Raw genomic sequence first — 22,749 nt, 5'->3', positions numbered from 1 at the left:
CCCTTCTTATTTCTGCATATGGGTACATATATTTTTTTCTACTATTTCTATAGATCTGAAGAAGGAAAGCATAACGGTAGTGAGTGTTCGATCTGCCTTCTTGAAATTGGCCAGAATAAGTTTTCTAAAATGCAAATCACATCATCAATCTGTCCCTTTCCCATTTTAAAACCCTTTATTGGCTGTCAACTCCCACAGACAGACTCTAAATGCCTTAGTATCACATTCAAAGTCCTCCATGATATGACTGATGACTCCCAACATCTCCCATTCCCCATCCAATATCCCTCATGGTCCAATCACACCTACTTCCGATCGGTCATAAACAACATGCTTTTGCAGACCTGCAGACCTTTTGCATTCATCATTCCTTTTGTCTCTAATGCTTCCTCCCCCAGATTGACTCTTTTTAGTCTTCTGGGCATCCTTTAAAACCCAGTTTCTGGCAGCAGGCACCATGTCTCGCCACGAGAAGCAGCCCTAGGAGATGACGGGGAAGATGAGGCGTTCGAGCAGAAGCAGAAAGAGGAGAAGAAGCCCGAGGAGCTAAAAGTGAAGGCTGCAGGGAAGGGCCCCCTGGCCACAGGTGGAATTAAGAAATCTGACAAAAGTGAATTATTCCTTGTGCCTGGGGCAATGGCAATCCTTAATTCCATTCCTGTTTTAACATCTGGATTCCCTATCATAACATCTCTTGCCACCTATAGCTAGAATGAAGTATTGTCTTGAAGCCTGTTGTACATTTAAGAATAAACTTTTGTAAAAATAATCATAATTTTTAAAAAAAAGTTTCTGTTTGCACAACAATGGAATGTACTTAATACCACTGGACTGTGTACTTTAAAAATGGTTAAGATGTTTAATTTTATGTTATGAGTATTTTACCACAGTAAAATCTTTTAAAAATAAATAATAAAACAAAACCCATTTTCAAAAGGGTGGGAAGAGATTCATATCAAGGTATTAACAGTGGTTTTCCTGCTTTTGCTTATCTACATTTTCGAATTCTTTTTGCATTAAGAATCTAGTACTTTTATGGGGGGGGCAGGGTTGTTGTTGTTTTAATTTTAAAAATCTGGCCAGGGGTCCCCCTCTGTAAACCCTTACTTGACTAGAGAATAAAGATTCACTTCCTCTTTGTGCCACCACATTGTCATGTTACATCACTTTTTTCTTATCCTGTATTCAATGTTTTTCTTCCCCTACTAGGCAGTAACCTCCTTGAGGACAGAGTCTATGTCTTCTTGATATTTCTCTTCCCAGACAGAAAAGAACCTGAAATCTTGTACATGTCTAATAAGTGTCTGCTGGATAAATGAATGAACAACAATAAAAATGGAAGAATTAGAAATGGGCAATTGCACAAGCATATGAACTGGTGTTGAAAAGTCAATTTAACTTTTCCTCCAAGAAAAAGGGAAACAGACATTTAGAGGTAGTGAAGAAGGAAGGTGTAGTAATTATGTGATCATTTTAAATCAGAAAAGATTTTACGAGAGCATCATATCCAAGCCCTCATGTTTTCACTTTAAGCACTTTATTTATTTCATTGAATTTATGGGGGTGACACTGGTTAATAAAATTATATTGGTTTCCGGTGTACAATTCTACAATACATCATCTGTATATTGTATTGTGTGTTCACCACCCCAAGTCAAGTCTCCTTCCATCACCATTTATCCAAGCCTTCATGTTAGAGATTAAAGAATTACATCCCAGAGAGGTAAAGTGGATGCTCAAATTCAGAACTTTGAATAGACCATGAACTAGAACCCAAGTTTTCTAATTCCCATTACAAAGCTCAGTCAACTTTAATGATTATCCCATTACTGTTCACATCATATGAGGCTTTGGTAAGGATAATACCATCTTAGCTCAACACTGTTTGAAAATGAAAGTTCTCCCAACACGCACTATCACCTAAATTTTAGTCTGTCAACATTTGACCAAGGTTTGCCTTTGAGTAAGACTTCTCTTGGAGGTAGCTACTAGTGCTCAAACTAGGGAAGAAAAAGTGAAAAGCGTTCATTCAGGCCATAGATTTGATTTTAACAGGTGGCTAAATAACAAACACAGATATGACTTGCTCTTTTTCTGGATATATTCTGTAATTTCATCAGATATCCTAAAAAACAAACAAAAAGTCATCTCTTAACATTGAAAGCAAGGTAAATTTCTAAAACCTGCATATTTGTGGGATTTCAAGGAAGGGAAAGGGGTTTTTGTCAGTTTTTTGTTTGTTTGTTTTTTGGTAAAAGGGTTGCTCCCTTCTCCCTATCCTAGAAACAAAAAATTAGCAAAGGCAGTTTTCAACTGAGCCAGACTGTCACGATGGCTACTCTAGGTAGTCTGGCACCGTCACACTCGGGAAGCTGTAAGATCATTTTTTTATTATGAGGCTTTAACACTGTTGAGATGAGGCTATCAAGAAATCTGATATATAAGAAATTCCCACAAGAATTTGGTTACATAAGCAATCATTCAACTCCTTTTAAAAGATATCTCCCATTTAAAATATTCATAAATACATTTTCTTTTTCTTACTTTTCCACCTCAAGAGGTATTTCAGTCTCTCCTTTCCCTACCAGCACTGAGGAGATTTGCAAAGTCCTATACACCCAAGTCTAACTATGTGTGAACTCTGGACTTGACCATTTGAAAGAAAGTACTGAACAAAGTGAAAGAAAAATGCAAACTAACTTAGCATGAGACATTGTGACTGGAATAATGCATGTTATTACGATTAATTTGCATATAGATGATAGACTAGTGGGAAGTAGCTATGTGAAAACAAAAGCTAGATTAAGAACAACAGGCCTCAGTAGGAGGAAAGAATAAGCCTGAGACAAACTGGACAAAAGCCAAAAATCTGAAACATATACCCAGGGCCATATTATTGCAAAAGTAAAGTGTAAGAAACAAGTTTTTCTGTTCACTAGATGTGTCTTTATTTCTCAAAATAAATACCCCTGATTAGCTAAAAATTCCAAAGTGTTAGTCACAATAAAGATTCACTCACTAAAATGTCATAACATAAATAGCAAGATGAATGTAATTATTAAAACAATGATCCTGCCCGGCCAGTGTGGCTCAGTTGGTTGAGTGCTGTCCCGTCCACAAAGAGGTCACTGGTTCAATTCCTGGTCAGGGCACTCCATCCCCAGTAGAGGTGTGCAGGAGGCAGCCGATCGATGTTTCTCTCTCATGTATGTTTCTCTCTCTCTCCCCCCCTTCCTCTCTCTGAAATCAATAAAAAACTTTAAAAAATGAAAGACTGACACACGCTATAATATGAATGAACCTTGAAAACACCATGCAAAGTGAAAGAAGCCAGACATAAAAGGTCACATATTATATGATTCCATGGGTTTTCTTTTTGGGGTAATGAAATAGTGTGGTATTATTGATTATAGTTGTATAATTTTGTGAATATACTAAAAGCCATGGAATTATATACATTAAAAGGGTGATTTTATGGTATGTGAATTATAACTCTACAAAAATAATAATAAATAAAAATAAATGGGAAATCTTTCTTGGGAATATCACAATGAAATCCTAGCTATTCCACCATACGAAATATAATATGACAGAGTAACAGAAGAATTAAAAGAAGCAGAGTGGCAAGAAAACGGTGTCTAGGTCCAGCCATGGGACTTTCTGATAAACACTTTACCAAGGTTTAGCAAAAACAAAGCACATATTCCTAAAACTCTGCATGTCTGCACCAGGCAGGCATTAGTCATCAATCACAACACCTTTTGCCACTGAGCTGGAAATGGTCATACATCTCTTCTCAACAGAGTTCTCCATGTACTCATTACCAATTTATCATAACAAATTGCTGAAAATTATAAATTGATAACAAACTGCTGAAGGTTAGTCCTAACAGTACTAACTTCATGCCCATTTCTTTCTTGGTCTATTACACATGCAAATATTAGTGATCAGCACTTTAATGGTTTTATTAATCATAAAATACTTCAGACATACAAAAAAGGCATTGAAAATAACTTTAAGATATGTAACATACCCACAATCTAGCTAAAGAAATAAAACATTACAAATTCAGTTAACACTCACCCTACGTTTAATATTTATCCTTTTAGAAAAAGAACTGTGACTATACTCTTGGTCTTTCACTTAGAAAGATCTGTACTAAGCCTACATATACAGCCCATGAAATAAAACTAAGACATCACTATTCACCCAGAGACTCTTAAGCGACCACTGACATTTAGCACACATAAAATTTCTATCACTGTCAATTTCAATGAGAAGGAAACTCTCCCACATATCAACAGTAATAGTGATGGAAACAGAAGTTAGAAATGACCAGAGAGTTCTTTCTATCCAAATTTTTCACTATTATTTCGCCAAAGGCAAAGGCCTCGCCTATCCACCTTTCCTTGTGTTTTATCAAACCAGCACACTTCTCATTTTAACATATATTTTTCGAGGTACTTTGAAACAATTTTTCATTTACCCTACAAGATAGATAAGGCAGCTATATTTATACCACTTTCACAGATATGGGAGAGCAAAGAGATCAAGGGCACAAGACTGGGATCAAGCAACGCTTGAATCCCTGCTTCACTACTTTTCAGCCAAGTGAAATGCAAAATGAAGACTACTGGGCTTACAGGGTAGTTATTGGGATTAGATTTCACAATGTATATAAAGCACTCAGCACAGAACCTGGTGTAAAATAAGCACTAACTGAATGGTTGCTGCTGCTACTGTTGTTGCTGTTAACTATGCAATATCAAACAGCTCCTAAACAAGGAAACCAAGACTGAAACCTACGTCTTCTTTGATTGCACACAACACTGCTTCATTCTCAGATGGTCACCAGGAGTCCTCAGTGTACAGAGTAGACTCTATCATTTCCAGGCAATGCTTCCCCTTTCTAATCTAGACACTTTAGGATTTTACGAATCAAAAGCCAATAGCCATACTAACAGCTGATAACATCACAAAAAGACATTACACATGTCTCATAATACCATCTATAGTCATCTTGTGCCCAACCTCAAAATTAAACCTTAATCAAACTTCTATATCAAACTACCAATTTGCAGGGTATATAGAGGCTGGAGAAACATGTTAAACTAAACCAAAATTCAGACTGTAAGAAATTCTACATGATAAACCAGGTTATTCAATAGATAAATTACAAGGGGGGGGGAGGGGAGGAGAAAGAAGAAGGAATCTATAAATTTAAAATAGACTTAAAAGACATTTCAGCCCTACTGGTGGCTCAGTTGGTTGGAGCATTGTCCAGTACACCAAAAAGGTTTTGGGTTCAATTTCCGGTCAGGGCATATACCTAGGTTGTGGGTTTGATCACTGGGCAGGGCACGTATGGGAGGCACTTAGTTACTAAAAGGCAACCAATCGATGTTTCTCTCTCCCTCTCCCTCTCCCTCTCCCCTTCCTCTCTCTTTAAAAATCAATAAAAATATATCCTCGGATGAGAATTAATTTTTAAAAAAGACATTTCAATCAATCCTGATTTTTAAAAAAAAATTTTTTTCATTCCCTGCCCTCACAAAAAAGGCATCAGCCCCACATACATCTGGCTGGGAGAGAGTACATGCTAGGGACATAACCAGAATATCTGAGAATGTTTTAGCTTTTGGACATTTCCTTTTTCCCTTGAAAATCAATATATTAGCATCCTGATTTTTAAAAGAAAATCAATAACAACACATATAGCTTTTTCTCTGCCAATGCTACACCTATGATAAAAGTCTTATTCTGAAGAGTATTTTTAAAGACTTAGGGTTTACAAGTTCTTAAAATGACCCTCCCCAAAAAGGAAAAATATCTACAAGAAAAGACTGAAGCAAAGGTCAAGGGGAAAAACAAACAACAAAAAGCCAAGAAAAAACACTTTTGTAATTAAAGCTTAACAGAAAACCCACACCATCAACAGGATTAGCTGTCAATAGCAACCTTCCCAGAAGTAGCCCATCCTATGATGAGATTTGAGATATCTTAATGAAAATTATAGCACCTCCCTGTTATCAAGAAGCAGCCAACAACTTAAATTAAATGAAAAATAATCTGAAATTTCAAAATGAGCACATGCTGTAATGAAGATTACTTTTTATTTCTATCTTATTCCAAAAAGAATTTGCGACAGCTCACAGAGTGCATTAGAATTAAAAAGAAAGAAGTGACAAGACTGCGGCAAGGAAAAATTGAGGAAAACAAAATGAAGTCAAAAGTAAATTTGCACAAACTATATGCCACAAGATCCTATACAGGGAAGAGCAACACACTTGATTCTGAGCTCCCTTCAAAGAGAGAAATACCAAAGGTTGCAAGAATCATGATGACTATGTAATGCAAATGAACCAGCTGGTCAAAGGAAGTAAGCTTTTCCTGGTACCAAGACCTGGAAAAAAAATTACTACATGGGTTCTAATAATGATGATGATAAAAACAAAAGCAGCTTGAATCATACACTTAAAAATGGTTAAGATGGTAAATTTTATGTTATGTGTATCTTACTACAATTTTTTTAAATGGCGGGGGGGAACAACAGCAGCTCATTTTCATTGCACTTGTCCTGGGCCAAGCATGGTCTAAGCATTCTATATGTTTAAATTCACAAAATTCTCTCAGCAGCTTTGAGGAGGTAAGCATAATTACCATCCCCATTTTATAAATGAGAAAACAGAGGCACCAAGAGGTTAAGTAACACACAACTAGGAAGTAGCAGAACCAGGATTCGAGCCCAGGAAATCTGGCTCCAGAGCCCACACTCCTAACCATTACATAACCCCTTATCCATAATGATGTCTCCCTTCAGGCAAAAGCATTTGCCTTCAGCTAAAAGCATATTTGTCCATGAACTATTAGCTCATTTTTTGTTCAATCTTAGTCCTGCAGATCAGCTGCTAATAGCAACAGCAATGGTTACAACAGCATCAACAAAGCACTGAGATAAAGGAGATTAATATCATCACAAGAATTCTACCATAAGAGGAGTACTAAATTTTATAAAGCTGTTTGTTTTAATGGCTCTCAATAAAGGCTGATTGCATTACACCAAATAACAATTCTGTAAAAGTAATTCTACCCCAGTCTAAAACAATGCAATCAATATACATAGCTCTCTGGTATTCTGGCTTGATCCAAGTAAAAACTCTGTTTTTAGAGCAATGTATTAAAAGTGTTTATTTAAGCAATCCTCAAAAAGTATTATTTCTGATTACTACGTTTTTAATAAGAATTGGGCAGCAAAATAAATGGATACATACTTGCTAGAATGAAGCTCTTCTATATTGACAATTACAGGTAGACCATATATTGCAGTCAATCAAGTGCAGAATGAGGTTAATATCCTCTTATGAAAATTAAGGAACCTAACCACTAAAGATGTCTAAGCATGCAGCCAACCCACCTCTCCATGGAGGTGAGCCAAAAAAATATTTTCTTACAGGGCTGAAATTTTCCTCTGAAAGAGGTTCTGATTCTGTACCAATGGACAAACTTCCAATTGAATCCCAAAGTTCTATACCATTCAATAGAGTCACAATGATTTTGACCTGGAAAATTCTCAAAACATGAGTTTCCCAACATTTATCTGAGCCATAAAATTACCTCAATTAAGCATACATAAAGCAACCAATTAAGACATGTAACCCTGAGTTAACTAAACGAATGGGGCAGCTATATAAAGTTATTAGATGTAAACCGACTAAATGTCCAGGGATAGCTGTTAAATATACATTTTTATGGTGTCCCCCCAAAATGTATACACACTCTTTTCTGATAGCTTAATTGATGTTTCTTTCAGATTTAATATACATTTTTTGGGGGATATATATGTAAAATGTGAGTGTTGAGTTTGGAATAGTAAATATTACATATCTTTCTGTCTGAAATAACTAAATAGCAGGGTCAGCTGCCTATCAAAGCCATTCCTATTTAGTATAAATACAACTGCCTCATGTAAATATAACTACTTCATATGGCTAGGAAGCAATAAGAAAGTCAAGCATCACACAAGGAAAGTGAACAAATAATGAATAACAGAGACTTAGGGGAAATCCAGTATACAATAAACCTTTGATAAGATAATTAATTTTATCAGTAGTGAGGGAACTGCAAATTACAACAATGGAATGAGCCTGGCCCTCATTCAACATCTACTTTTCAATCTCAAGGAACAGATCTGAACCTGCTTTGGTCATATGGCCACCCTGCAGCAATGACTGTGACCAAAGGAATGGAGAATTATGACAGACCAAGCCTAGGTCACGTGCCCATCCCTTGGCCAAGGGGAGGATACTGTGACATGAAATGGGGGAGAGGATACTAGACAGACTAAATTAACAGCTACCATATAATTCACTACAGAGGCTTTCTCCTTTTACCTCTATATACCTTCCATTTCTTTGAATTTGTAATTAGAATACAGTCATGTATTATATACATGGTTTATTTTTTAATTTTATTTTTTATAACACTTTATTAAATTTATTGGGGTGAATTTTTTAATTTTAAAAGGAGAAAATTGTTGGAATGTCAGAAAGAAAGCCTAAGGTCTAAAAAGTTCAGAGTAGATGATTCAGGAATAAAACTGAGGGGGGGGGGGGGGGAAAGCCTCATGTATAAATAAGTGTCTAGGCTTCATAGTCCTGCATAGCTGGTCAACATTTTAACCACCATCTGAAAGTCCTTATCAAACCCAACATGAAAAGACAAATGAAAAATAGAGAAAACTGATTTTAATTAGCAGTACGTTGATGAGGAGAAAAAGACTTCCAGGGAACTAAGAAGAAATTGTATGAAATCTTCAGACAGCAAAAGGTCTCCAATAGTATCTGAAAGCCCTTTTTACCCTCTATTACTTTTCTCACCCCATAACTTACCAACCAAATAGTATATGGATCAGCTTTACTGAAGTCTATCACTTTCTACCTGTTTCAAATCTCAGCTCTAAAGATGGTAGCAAAACCATCTAAACGAAAATAATTTATAATACCTACCCGTAGAGACATTAGTAAAATTTCTCCTTTAATTGTTCCAACCACTACCATTCAGCACAAGTTCTTTTCACAAATAAATTTAGCAATAAAAATCTCATTTAGACTGACACACAAAAACAATTCCTCTTTATTTCAATAATTCCAGGCAGGATCTACTGATTCTGATAGTTATCTCTCTAAAGAAAGCAATTCTCCTTAGGTGAGGCAAAGACAATTACTGCTCATCAAATATTCATGTTCTAGCCAGCATTGCCTAGCCCCTTAAATAGTGCCCTGTTACTACTTTTGGTTGTGAGAAGAAGTGATATGGGTTACTTCAGGGCCAAAGGCACAGTAACCAAGTAAGCTCTATGTTCCAAATGTACTTTATTATTTTAACTACAGAACCCTTTTTTCAGGTTCCATGGAACTATGCTATAAGCATCACTCCAAAGCCTACAAATCTAATTCAAATTCCACTTCTTCCAGGATGCCTACCCAGACCATGCTAGGTTCCAAGGCATGATCAGTAACACACTATGTATGTATACTGTGGGTAAAGCACTATGAAAGCACTGTGGTACTGGCACATAACTAAGTGTAATAAGTGGCCTCTACCTTCTATAATTTACAATGTGGTTGGTGGGAAAGGACACATGATAAATAAATTTCAAGTGAGTGCTAAAAATAGTAAATGCTAGACTAGTTTCCACATTTCTCAGTTAGCAACTAATTATAATGGTTAGTTTTAGTTATATATGCCCATATGGCATCTTCTATATTATTTTTTAATTCATGTATGATTTAAAGCAATTGAGACTCCCTATATCTTTTTAAAGGGCAGAAACCCTAAGATGTAATAACTTTATGGTGCCCCATATTACCACTCAAACACAAGTACTCAATAAAAAATTATTTTATTGAGGTGTTGAAAAACACAGAAATGTAGTAATCTTCATGACATTAGGAGTTTGTGTCTCTAGCACAACTGAGAGAGGAAGGAACACATGTTTCTCTGTATCCATGGGGGGAGTCACCAGGCTCTCCCAGTCCTGAACACAGCCCTTAACAGCCAACTTCTTATGCTGTAGGACTACACACTCTCCAAGCAATATCTGATTTCCAATTCAATTTCTCAAATACCCTGAAGTGGGTAAAGAGAATCCCTAGATGTGAGTATTCCAGGCACATATACCAAAAAAGGTCTATTTCTCTAAATTCATCATTAGCATTGCGGTTTAATCAATATGACTTGCCAATATTTTAATTCTACATGTGTAACGCATTGCAAAGGACAAAATACAAAACATGATCTCCTTTTGCTATTCACATACCCTAAATTGGGAGATAGGACACATGAAAACAAAAAAATTCCACAGTATAAAGTCAAATGAATAATAAGGAAAATTAAAATTAAAAGAGTTCATAGAAGGAAGAGATTACTTTCAAATATTATAGTCTGAACACTTAAAAAGCAAGGTGGAATCTGAGCTGAGCTTTAAAGGACAGGTAGAATTTCAGGAGGAATAGGCTAGGATAAGTAGAACATTCCAGGAAAAGGAATATATAAAGGGGTGGAAACTGAGAAGCCCAAGGGATATTTAGGGGACAGTAAACTGACAATTTTATTTTGAACAGCTTATTGGGGAAGACTAGTGAGAGAGAAGTGAGATGAGAAAAGCAGGTTGGTGCCAGATACTGGAAAGCTTTAAATGCCAGGCTAAGGAACAACTTTATCTTGACAGTAATGAGGAGCCATTGAAGATTTTTAGGCAAAGTAACACACTGAAAATAAAAATTACAATGATCATTCCAAAACAAAGTTTAGGAAAGACTGAAAAAGGAACTCAGTGGGGCCAATGAGACCACTTTGGTTACTATCCAATAAGTAGGCCTAAATTAGAACAATGACATTGAGGAATAAAAAAAAAGGGGGGGGGAGGACAAAAATCTGAGGAGCTAAGAGAACTTGAAAAGTGTTTTTAGCATACGTCAAATCAGACCCTAAGGACTCTAGAAAGTTGAGATTCGGATGCTAGAAAGAGGTTAAAAGTTAAAAGCACAGCAACTGTGAATTCCAACCTACCCAGCAGGTCTCCCTATACTTGATATTGGGCTTCTACACATGTATGCATTTCCATCTCCATACTCACAAAAGGTCCACTCTTTTTTACTGGGGTTTGCGGGGATAAAAGTGGGAAATGATATATAAAAGCAGCCAAGTGATGATGGCCAGGTAGTTATATAACAAATAGAGCTCAAACATCTGTAAAGGCCAAAGGCACTGCAGTCACATCCATTACAAAATGGAAAAACAGACTGCAAACCCAGTCATACTGCAGGCTTGAGTAGTGACATCAGATCGATCAACTAAGCTTGGCAAGAGGTAAGACCGAATGAACGGAGTTACTGAGGTCTCAGTCCTTAACAGCAGAGTTTCTTAACCTTTGGGGAGGGGTCATGGACCCTTTTGGGAATTTGGTAAAAGCTACAGACCCTGTCCCCAGAGAAATGCATAGACTCACAAAATTTTACACACAATTTCGGAGTGTTCACAGACTCCCTGAAGCCTATATAGAGACTCTTAGTCCATGAACTCCAAGGGTTCTTAGTTAAGAACTTTGATATAGAAGTCATAACCATTTTTATCATATACCCCACAGTTTAAAAAAAAGCCACATATGTATATTTATTTATAATTTATATACATACGTTGCACACCAGAACAATAAATCACGTGCCTTGTAAAGCATACACAAAAATGAAAATTTTAAAGAATGACATTATAATAAAATAAACAATTTTAAGACATTTATTTTACTTACTGATGACACAGATTTGTGCTCTTTCTAATAAATATTAGGATATTATACCACTACTTTCAGTGAGAGTAATGCGATTGAATACAGTTTCTTATTTTTTAACTTTTCTTTCACATTCTGTAATGCAGCAACTTTAAAGTCTGGTTATAAATTCAGTTCATTTTTAGAATAAATAACTATTTGATCTGATCTAATGGTTATCACAGCCAAAACACAGACTTCACAACGATGAGAAAAACGGAAGGGAAGAACTGCATCACTTGCTGCAATGAATGAAACATAATATTCAATTCTGATCCCATTCACCATCATGCAAAGGTTTTTGCTAAAATTCAACTAGTGCATTTCCATATTTCCTGATGACAATCAGTCGCTCTTACCAATCAGAATGTATTGGCCTTTCATATTTTCAGCCAGTGGTCTAAAAACCACTAAAAATCCTCCTTTATAAGGTTTTTATACAAGTTAGAAAATGTTGTTTCCAAGTTCAAATATATTTATATAAAAATGTTCTTAAAGTTAACACACACCATTTTCAGCAGTTAAATACAATAATAATGGATGTAGTTCCAAATATCCATTTTAAATAACCTCTTCCATAACATTGAGTTTTATTTTGTTTTTGAAAGACAGTTAGTTTTTGAGTAACTGTTAAGAATTTATCATCATCCCAAAGACACAGATTAAGTGTTTATTTTTCAAAAATATCTGCTAGGTAGCATACGACTCACAGCCACTTGTCCCAGAAAATGTCAGCAAATTTGGGACATTTGGGTTTTTGTGAAAGAAAAATGAGTTAGTCATCTTTAAGTTAGACAATTCTTAAGCCCTCTGCCTCAAAATGACCGTAAACTTCTTCCATAAAGTATTATACAAAAGATCTGCATGGTGACTCCCTACTGCAATACAAAGTATGTTAAGAGTCTATTATTTAAAATAATAAATCTAACAACCCAATTATTTATGCCCCTATAAACTATAAAACATCAAAACAGACTGACTGAAAGTAAAGAAACTTCCTTACATATATCAAATTTTCCAGATAATTTTATATAAACCCTACTGTAGAGACCACTGCTCTAAATGGGCCTGGGCTTCCCAGGGTCAAAGCTCTCTATCTATCAGTGCCTTGCATACTATCAAAGTTTAGAGGAGTTATCTTCAAAGGTGCTCTAATTATACTGTATCCATCTCTGAATTACTACCAGTTTGGCAAAAGACAAACTGAAGCACCTTCTGGATACCATTTGTCTTCAACACTGTTCCCTCAGTGTAATGTTGGCTAATGGTTCAGTCAAATAATAGGGCTAGAACAAGGTCCAAGGCTCTTCATGACATATCATGCCTTAAATCCTTTCTGGAACATGGCAAGGCATAAATATATCAGTAAAATAAATCATGAACTATATTGAGAATCAGGGGCTTTCAACTCGCATGACCAATCTCACTTATATAGTGAGATATATTTATACAAAGACACATTTATACACTTAAATAACAAGTCCATGGCATCCTATTAACAATGCTAAATGATGCCCTGGCCAGTGTGGCTCAGTGGTTAAAAGTGTTGGCCCTCCCACCAAAGGGTCACGGGTTTGATTCCTGGTCAAGGGCACATACCTGGGTTGCAGGTACAATACCTGGCCCCAGTCAGGGTGCAAGCCAGGGGCAACCAATCAATGAGTTTCTCTCACATCAATGTTTCTCCCTCTCCCTCTCTCTCTTCCTACCTCTCTTGATCTCTCTCTCTCCCTCTCCCTCCTCCTTCCCTTCTACTCTCTCTAAAAATCAATGGAAAATAATATCCTAGGGTGAGGATTAACAACAACAAAAATAATGCCAAATGGCAATATGTCATTTAAAAAGAATAGATACTGGGGGGGGGAAAAAGTGGAAGCCAGTGAAAAAGATTTCGTACTAACTTCTTTCAAAAAAACCACATATGCCCTGGCTGGGTAGCCAGTTGGTTGGAGTGTCGTCCCAATGATGCAGCAGGGTTGGGGGTTCAGTCCTTGGTCAGGACACATACAAGAAACCACCAATGAATGCATAAATAAGTGGAACAACAAATTGATGTTTCTGTCTCTCCCTCCCTTCCTCTCTCTCTAAAATCAATTTTTAAAAAAATAGTCTATTCTCAAATATACATAAAAATGAGTAAGTTCCCAGTGTGGTAAGCTTTACATATGGAATCATTTCCAAAACTATGAAAATATAAAATTGGGGGTATAAATACTGTCAAAAAAAGAGCCACATAAATTCAGAAAACAGACATTTCTCATTTCATCCAGATAAAATACTATGCTGTGCCCCACCACCCCCCTCCATTAAAATCCCTCAATGTCTTGCTACTGCACCTAGGACGTCTGGTTCCCTTCCCTCTCCCACTTCAGCAGGTGCCACACTCCTTCACTTTCCCCCTTCCTACCTCCTAAATAACTCCAAGCTTTTCAGTCCTTTCATCTTTGCTATTTACTCTTCCTGAATAGACTGCTCTCCTCACCCTCACTTCTATAGAAATCATTCCCTGCCTTCAATGTTCTTGTCCACCACCAAGCCCTCCACAAAACCTGTCTCTGATCTCTCTCAAAGAAAAATAATTGCTTCCTTTCCTGAATCCTAAAGGTACTATTTCAGTACCTCTCTCATAGCACTCATCTCATTCAATTAGTTTATAGGTATTTGTGTGTTCATCTTATCACCTCTCTTAGGTCATAATCTCCTTAAGAACAGGATCTACATCTTATCATTTAAATTCCCTATCTTTTGACAACACAGCCCTTGAACAAAGTAAGTACTCATATAACTATGTCTTGAATGAATGAGTGACTACTTACAAATTCAATTACAGACTTCCTGTACCATCTGGAATGGAGATGGGGGTACAACTTAGACTTTGTAGAACAAATAACTTTTCCCTTGTTCCCTCCAAACTCACCAAAGTAAAGCCAGTATTACACCTACAGGTGCTTTCAAAAAGCAAGGACATTTCATCCTTCCACTATCTGGTCAAATATGGTATGTTATCTTTATACACACACACACATTCACAATAGAATATCTTCTACTGTTAAATAATCGAATCTATGCTTGATAGTAAAAGCATGTAAATATTTTAACCATATAGGCAAACAAAAAATGTAAGATGTAATATATTAAAGCTATCGGAATAGGATTAACCATTCAAAATATAAGTAGAAAAACAGAGAATGACCAAGCAATTTATTCCAAGTGGGGAAAACACACACACACACACACACACACACACCCCTAAGCTTTAGTTATTTACTAACAAAACTTGAGAGGCAGTATTTTATTGCTAAGAATCCAAACCCAACCATTCAAAGATAAACTTACAAAGACAGAAGCACCAAAGAATCAACATTACTAAAGTACAAAGGTGAGATAAGAAACAGCAGGAAAATCTTAAAGTGAAACTTTCATTAAGTAACTGGTATATATGGCTCCTAGGTCACCAGAAAGCAATGAGATCGCAGGAGTCCTCCTGCACATCTACAAAACAGAGAGTCCAGAAAGGGAAAGAGGGCTACCATGAGGCCAAGTGTGGCAAACATGCTTGTACAGAAGCCAGTTTAAAGGTATGCTTGAGATTTCAGGTCAGAAGACCTAGACTCAAGTGTCATCCTGAATACCTACAAGCTGTGCAATCTTCCAACAGTCACTTAACCTCCCTGAGCCTTGCTTCTTTGTTTATAAACTATAATATGCAGAGCGAGCACAGCTCCTGAACACAGTCTCTCAGAGACATCACTCAATAAGTATTTGCTGACTCTCAATGTGTGCCATACAAGAAAAGCAGACATTTCTCTCTAGGCACTTCTGTAATTTCTGAGAGAGCAGCTTTAATTAATTCCTTATTACAATATTTGACAGTCAATTTTGGGCCAAAAAATAAAAATACTCCTTTCCTCTTAGCTTATACGTTACTCAAAAGTTTACTAGAATTCTTAAAATTTAAAATCTCTTTGTAATACCTTTCAAACGCAAAATGTAACTCTCATAAAGAAGGTCAGAAGTCAAATACCTGGGTTCTTGCCCAAATAATGCCACTACATACATTACCCATGAAAATTACTATATACGCCTGGCTTTAGTCTTTTGATCTATAATATTAAGAAGGTTGTCCTATATTACCACTAAAACCCCTCAACTCTAAAAGTTGTTCGTGCCATCTCAAGGATGTCTTAATCTAATTAAGAAAAACAATTCAGTATACACTAAAAAGAGAGTCTCATTTGAAAAAGAAAAAGACAAGAAGGAAAGGAAGAAAGAAATATAGAGAATAAACTGAGTAATTTGATGCTAAGGGAGTGATAAAAATCAAGCTTTCTAGAGAACATACCAGCTTTGACTCTGTTTTTGAAAGTCAAGAGATAAAGGTAAAGGAAATACAATTTAAATAAAGAAAACGAAACATGTAAAATCAAAGAAGTAAGATATCTACAGGGGATTATAATACATTCTTCACTTGTATAGCACTTTACAGTTTATAAAGCATTTCCACATATGCAATCTGCAGCAAATTTTCTGGAATAAGAAATACAATAACAGTTTAAATGATCTGCATTTGAGAAATTTGTCCACAGAGTCTCCACTAAAAACTAACATAAAAAAACATTTTAGAAAGGAATTTTTTTCAGCATATACATATGTATAAGTAGGATGAATTAGAAAGGCAAATACATGCAAGCAAACAGCTATAAACTTATAAATCATAGAATTTTAGCACAAGAAGAAATGTGAAATCAGATCAATATGCTCATTTAATGATAAAGAAACTCAGGCCCACAGAGTTGATGAGGCCCAGATTATAGAAAAAGAAATAAGGAGGGAAACCCAAGAAACTGCAAATAAAAGAATCAGAGAATTTGGTGATGGGTTTAGGTTATGGAAATGTAAGAAATTATTAAAGTCTTACTATGTACCAATAATTATGTTGGACGCATCTTGTAATTTAATATAGTAAGTTAAAGATCACAAAATAAGAGGGTCAGTACATTATTCCAATTTTAAACATGAAAACCTGAGGTTTAGTGTTGTTAAATAACCAGCCAAAGTTTGTATCTACTAAGTATCTAGAAGATTAGGACACCTTCCCCAGTCGGAGGTCAAACCTCCATTTCCAAAAACAGCTTAAAAATTGCCTCAAAATTATAAGCCAGAAGAGCAAAAATGAAGTATCATTCTGGAAACACTGAATAACCCAGTGTTATTAAAATTCTGGTTGTCTTAACAGGTATATTTCACCTCTGTGCTTGCACCTATGGTTAACAGTATGGTCTGTCTGTTCCCAGTGGTCAGGCTCAAGGCTTCTCAGTAAAACCCAACTTCTCTACCCTCCACAATGAAATAAATCCACAGGGAGTAATTAGATCAAAGTAGTATATCTAAGAATGAAGATCACTAGACTGATGAATTTCAAGTCTCCCACAGCTCCTTAAGTGATTATAGCTTTTGTTTTTGGCATAAGCTATTTATCTTTGAAATATGAAAACTACACTAAGCTTTTCTAAAAGCCTGTCACTTCAAGAAGCCTCAAAAATACTGTGTTGCAGATGGGGGACCGGGGGAGGAAGCATGGATACAACAGCCCACTCTACTTGCACTTCCAGAATTGGACTTAGATGTTGGTGTCAGTGTTTTGTAATAATTTCTCTTGTTCAATCATATATCCTGCATAAATAGAAAGTAATCACTCTATGCTCTGTATTAATCCAAATACTGTGCACCCACAAGACAATGTCCAGAACTATAGGGAAAAACCTGCACCTCCTTCTTAAACTAAGCAACCAAGAATGGTACCCAGCTGCCACTAGGTAGCTTTTTATGACCTCTGACCCCATATGTTGAGAGAAAGGCACAAAGTCTAACTAATATATAAAGAAGGGAAGGCTTGAAGTGACTAGACCTCATCGCCAATGGTAAAAAAATGGTCAGAGACCACAAGGGCCCATCCTCAGTGACCAGTGACCAAGGGCTAAGCACTGGTTAACCTGGAAGAGAAGCAATAAAGAAGTACCTCCCTATAGTCTAGTCTGTCTAAATAGGTAGGAAAGTTGTACAGGTGGGGAGAAATTTGTATAGTTCTGCAGACCAGAATAGATATAGTACTCTGTCATTCAACTCCTGAAATACATGTATTTCACCCAATCCCACACTCCCCTCTGCACCCGGAATGTAAAAAAGGAGCCTATCACATGTTTTTGAACCTCCGCCCTGAAAGCAGTGGATGGCCCTCTGAGAATTCTTGTGACTATCTTATGTAGAAATCAAAAATCCCTGCCAAGACAATAATGAGCATCCTGAGGATCTCCTACACCCCATGACTTAGGGGATTATACCCAGTGGTGTGTACTTTTATTGACCTCCCATTCTTGCCCCCAAATGAAGATGACATTAGGCCATATAGTTTAAAGCCAACCAACTCCATAAAATATGCAGCATATTCAAGCAATGTGGAGCCCTTGGAGAATGAGGCAAAAAAGACAAACTAAAGTAAGGAAGATAGGTAATATCTCTCTAGAGAGGGTATGTGAAATAGATGACAACAGAGAAGGGAGGGCTATGTTCTTTAAAATCAATTATAAATTATATTCTGATATACAATACAACAGAGAAAGATTTTCAAAGAATGTCCAATATCCTCTCTTCCCCACTCCACCTTTCAGCACCTCTACACCACCCTCATCACTTACTCAACACTTAGTCCTGCTGAAGACCGATCACTGGATTAGCAGGATCAAGAGTACATGCAGAGAACATTCCATCCTGGGAACATCTTTAAATTATTTAGGCTTGTTTACCACCCTGCCCTATAGAGGAAAAGCATGAAATTTTGCCAGTGCTTTCACAATATATACCAGTCAGCACCATAGCAACCCACTCCTCTGCCCACCAAAAGATTAACACATACATAGAAAACAGGAAATTCAACAAAAAGTCAAGTTTGACCCTAGGCTCCCTCAACAGTTAAATGTCTTAAGTAGTAGCAATATCTCTATATCACACCCACTTCATGCTACCCTTACAGCTTCCTGGCATAAGCAAATTCTTGGGATTATACAAACTGCTGCTTCTGTTTCCAGTCCAGATTTCTAGAAATGAAACCCTGGAATTGAGGGAGAAAGAAAAACAAATGTTGGCAGAGAGAGGGAGGAAAATGCATTGTCTATATAATCCCAGTTTAAGTGGAACAATCACCATTAGTTCCATCAGGCCCTTTTTTTCAACAAAACCACTTACCCAAAAATGCAGATCTAAAATACGCCCTTGGCTTAAACCACACAAAAACAATTTAAGAGACACAATCCTACAGATTTTCTCAGAAAGAAATGAGGAAGATATTAACTATAAACTATGCAAAATTCAAGTTTTGCACCTTAAAAATCACACTTCATTGTGTGTTAAGGAAATGTAATAAAATAGCAGTGCAAGATGTCTCCAAAAATCAAACCGAACACCTGTTTTTATAAGCAACACCCCTGCACTTTCTCTCCAAACCATATATTCCCTGTTCAGGCCCCGTTTTTGATCCACTGTTCCCAAAGCATAAAGTCTGAATAAAAAATGGAAGGAAAACATTTCAGACACTAGTTCATAATACCAAATTAGACCTTTCCACAGAGCACAGGAGAGAAGATAGATGCACTTCCAACTGTATTCAGTTCATCAACAAACAGTTCAAGGAATGCCCATTTACTAAGCTGAATCACACCCCCACGGCTACCTTTAACCCAAAACTTTTCCTAGCTGAAGAGCCAAAGACCCAAGCAAATACTTTTTCACATTATTCTCAACATGAAATCTGACCCCCTTCCTACTACATCACAGCTCCCGTGAAATAAGCTCAGAGGCCCCTTTGGCCAACTTTTTTTTTTTTTTTTTTGAGACTAACCTCCAACCAATTCCAGAAGAGGAGACACACCTCAAACAAATTTAACCCTTGCAATCCATCCTTTCAACGGTCCAGGATCATCTAAGCTTCCCCACGGCAATGTTTTACCCAGACACTTGGATTTCTTAATTACTGAAGTGTAAGCCTCAGCCCTCACAATTCATCCCACAGAGATTACTCTGGGCATCGACAGAGGGTGCTGGGGCTGCGATTCACTCAAGAACCCTTCATTCACTATTATCATACTCAACTTTAAAAACTCACCGTCTTAAAAGAAAAAAATGTCACCTTCTCCACAAGGACACCTGCCTCTTCAAGGCCTCTACAACCACGGAGAGCCCAGCATGGAAAGCTAAGAGATCCTTCAGCTTAAAGTTTTCCTCCCCACCAAACTCTGCAGCCCCAGCACTGTGGACTGTCCTTGTTACACACACACACACACACACACAGGCTTTATTTTCAAACCCTCCGTCTCCCTCCAACACCGTCAGCCCAGGCAGCTTCTAGCCCATGGGAATGACTGCTTTAAAATAAATGAATAAATAAATAAAAACAAGGGGGAAAGAAAACCATAGCAGGGTAGTAAGGACTAGGGACCCTGGTGTCCGGTTTCTCCATTTCTCTTCCAAGAGACGAGGGAACGGCTCGAGTTCGGTCGCTGACCATTGACTATCCCACCTCCCAATCGTCCAGTCAACATGCCTGCTCCCCGTCCAAGGTCCTTTCAGCAGAACCCTGGGGAGGGGACCAAACCCCAGCCCCAGCAGGAAATCGCGCTCGTGCCTCCCGTCTCTGCCTCCGAAACCCCTCGCCGGGAGAAGGCGGCAGCCCGGGCGCCGGTAAACAGGCGCGCCGTCGGCGCTGCGCTTACGGAAGGCTCGCCGCGGCCATCCCCATTTCGCAGTCCGGGCGAGCGAGACTCCGAGAGGTTAACCCGCCGGCCAAGGTCACCGCGCTCGCCGGGGCCGAGGGGCGCCCGCGCCGACTTCCGGCTCCCCCTCTCGGCGGCGAGGAGCGCCGGCGGGCTCGGGGCGCCGCTCCCCACGCCGGCCGGCGGCCGCGAGCCTCGCGCACCCTCCGCGGATGCTCGCCCGGCCCGCGCTAACTAGGGCAACTGCGAGAGGGGGCAGCGGCGGCGCCGCCGCAGCGATGCCCCTCCGCGGGCGCAGCCCCCAGCTGGTGCCGTGACAGCTGCGACCTCCGCCCCCTGCAGCCGCGCGAGGCCGAGGGAGAAATCGGGGAAAGTGGGAGGGGGACGGAACGGAGAGAAAGGAGAGCAGGGGGCGGAGGGGCGCCAGCTGCTCCCCGCCCCCTAGGGCCTCGGCGGCCGCGCGGCTCGTGACAGCTGCACCCACCGGGAGACCAGGCGCCCGCCGCCCGCCGCTCACCTGCCGCCGCCGCCTCTGGGCCGCGCTGACGGGCGCCGCGCTCGCCCGCGACCGTGGCGGCACCGCCGCGGCCTCCGCGACTCCTCGGGCCGGGAGCCCGCCGCCGCCGCGGCTCTCTGGCCCCCTCCTCCGGAGCAGGGGTCCCCCCGCAGGGGGATGCAGAACGGACCCGGCGCAGGCTCCGCTCGAGGGAGCAGCAGGGAACAGAGCGGCCGAGGCGCTGGAGGCCGCGGTCCAGCCGTCGGAGGGGAGGGCTGGGCGAATCGCGTCAGACTCCCGCTCGCCTGGCCTGAAGAACAGGCATTTCAGCCGCTCTCTGCGGCCGCCATGTTCTCCTCCTCCGCCGCCGCCGCCGCTGCCGCCGCCACCGCCCCCCGCTCGGGCCCCGCCCCCTCCGGGCCCCGCCCCGCCCCGCCCCGCCGCTCCTCGCCGCCCGGCCCCGCCCGCCGCGCTGCCCTTGCGCTCGGGCCGGCCGGGCCGCGGCGACCTGGTGGCCACGGGCTCCGACGGCGCGCGCGGGGCAGCGCGCTCCCCGCTCTCAGGGCGGCGGAGCGAGGAGCCTCCCCGCGCCCCCTGCCGGCCGCGGGCCCAGGAGGGGTGTCGCGCGGCCTCCCGGCCCGCGTCCTAACGAAGTGTGGGAAAGGAGGCCCCAACTCGCCCTCCCCTCGGGGCGTTCCTCCCGCCGCTGCCGGGAAGCGGCCTCCGGCCCCGGGCGCGCTCCGCGGGGCCGCCCGGCCGGCAGCCTCCGCCGCTCGCCTCCTCCCCTTTCGGTTGCGGGGCGGCGAGGGCCCGGGAGGAGCCGGGTGTGGGCCTGTCCCTCCACGACCGTGTTCCTTTGAGCGAGACACGTCCCGCGGGCCTCGTTTTTCATTCTGTAGAGTTGGGAGGCGGTCGCCTGGATGACTCCACGGGCTGGCAGCCGCGGGGAAAGAAGGATCCTCTGCCCAGGTCGTTTTACGGATGAAAAGCCCCGACTGACACGTCGAGCTCCGCAGCGCTGTGAACCACCCCAGACGTCGAACATGGACCGAGCTTTCCCTCCAGGGGGCCCACACCTTTCTTCTTTTCTACCGGCTTTTAAAAAAATTCCATAATGGGAGTGCGGCTTCCAAAAGTAGAGCGTTTCTAGTCTCCAGGGGGATCAGACAGCCGCTGAGCAGGCTTTCGGAGCCACGACGGCTGAGTCTGGAGCAGCCTCCCTCCGAGCGCCGTCCGTCCTTCCTGCGCGCGGCCCAGCTCGCCGCCTCCCCGGCCTCGAGCCCGCCCCGCGGCTGCTGTCCCCACGCGGGTTCCACGGCTTCTCTTGCAGTGTTTTCCGCCCTAAAGCACCCTCTGTAAATCCTGAAGCCCCCCCCACCCCCACCCTTCAGACTGAAACCTGACTTTGCCTTGAAAACACCAGCCTCCCTGGTCCCTCTCTGAGCACCGGGCAGCCTCTCCCAGAGGCGGGTGCCCGTCCTGCCATCCTTCACTGCCGTGCCCTCCTGGATCAACGTCGTCTTCCTGTCCTGCCTTAAACAACCTTGAGCCCACACCCCACAGTCATTCATATATTCTTCCATTTATGTATTCATTCGACTGAGTCTCGTCAAAGGCCTGTGCCGGGGACGCTAGGTGCACTGCATTAGCTCTCGCCCTCA

General features: G+C 40.5%; 1 protein-coding gene across 7 annotated transcripts in view; it reads right to left on the bottom strand.

Moving 5' to 3' along the window:
* The window catches only part of NCOA1 (nuclear receptor coactivator 1), a 144,379-nt gene extending 122,922 nt beyond the window's left edge, over positions 1-21,457 (bottom strand). For 5 of the 7 annotated variants that reach the window (XM_081157033.1, XM_081157035.1, XM_081157030.1 and 2 more), the window contains exon 1: positions 21,110-21,457. The gene's annotated coding sequence lies outside the window, so the exon portion shown is untranslated. Of the gene's footprint in view, positions 1-18,522; positions 18,542-20,592; positions 20,693-21,109 lie in introns of those variants that run through there. The other 2 variants (XM_081157031.1, XM_081157032.1) reach the window with 2 other exon arrangements.
* Positions 21,458-22,749: the final 1,292 nt, after the last annotated feature.

Source organism: Miniopterus schreibersii, assembly GCF_964146895.1.
Source record: "Miniopterus schreibersii genome assembly, chromosome: 13".
Taxonomy (NCBI): Eukaryota; Metazoa; Chordata; class Mammalia; order Chiroptera; family Miniopteridae; genus Miniopterus; species Miniopterus schreibersii.
Note: the sequence above shows the minus strand (reverse complement) of the source record. Positions and strands in the feature narration are given on the sequence as shown.